General features: G+C 38.0%; 1 non-coding gene across 1 annotated transcript; it reads left to right on the top strand.

Annotated features, from left to right (window-relative positions):
- The first annotated feature begins 731 nt into the window (after nt 1-731).
- On the top strand, nt 732-803 carry TRNAE-UUC. The gene has a single exon. It is a non-coding gene; the product is annotated as a tRNA-Glu (tRNA).
- Nucleotides 804-1,011: the final 208 nt, after the last annotated feature.

Genomic DNA, 1,011 nt, shown 5'->3' with positions numbered 1-1,011 from the left:
GTGGAATAGTTTGCTGCCGCTCTCCTTCCATCAGCTCGATGGGAGTGAGGTATTAATGAGAATGCCCACTTAAACGAGCTGCAGAGTTTTGTCATTTCCATGAGGTTTGCTGGCATTTGAATATAACCCCACATTCTTTTATGAAATACATAAATGTAATCAAATAGTTGCTTTGGTTTTTTTCTGGAGGCAGAAGGAGAAAAATGTCAAACTCTCATTGTTCACTGTTTCTAACAGACCTCTTTTGTATAAATGCTATGACTTTCCAGCACAAAGTTCCAAACTGCAGATAATAGCTTAAAAGGCTATCTGAACCCATTCTGTTATGTAGATGAAAGGAAGTCTTTACAATTAATCTATGGCATCTCTGAATAAAAAAGAAGGGCACGCATCCAACTCATTTCCTTGGGCCAGGGCAGTGAGCAAGCAGAATGAAAATGCCAAATTCTGCTGCTCGAAACCAGAGTTTGACATGGCACATGGGCAGCCGATTAGCAACCAGATTTTTGCTTTGGACCTGTCACTGTTTGGAAATCTGAAACGGTGTGTTATCATTCAATGTTATCACTAAATTAAAAGTTAATGTAAGGCATCTGAGTAAGTAAAGTGTAGCATAAATATTTTAGAACCTGTTACATTGCTGTTTTATAATAAAATATTTTGCGAGATGTACGTATTTAAAAGGAGATGAAATGATCCTAATTTAAAAATTAGAAAACTGTTTTAGGAGTTCCCTGGTGGTCCAGTGGTTAGGACTTGGCACTTTCACTGCTGTGGCCCAGGTTCAATCCCTGGTTGGGGAACTAAGATCCCACAAGCTGCCCTGCACGGCCCCCCAAAAAAACAAAACAAGACTGTCTAAACCAAGGGAAGCAAGTGAAAAACTATGTTTGTCAAATTGGAATGGACATACTGGGAAATAAGCATGATACGTCATCCTAGAGAATCGATTTTATTAATAAAATTGTTTATCCAAATTTGTTTATATTACAACAAATACCATATTAGGGA

The sequence above is a fragment of the Phocoena sinus genome, chromosome 7, assembly GCF_008692025.1.
Source record: "Phocoena sinus isolate mPhoSin1 chromosome 7, mPhoSin1.pri, whole genome shotgun sequence".
In the NCBI taxonomy this organism is placed as follows: Eukaryota; Metazoa; Chordata; class Mammalia; order Artiodactyla; family Phocoenidae; genus Phocoena; species Phocoena sinus.
Note: the sequence above shows the minus strand (reverse complement) of the source record. Positions and strands in the feature narration are given on the sequence as shown.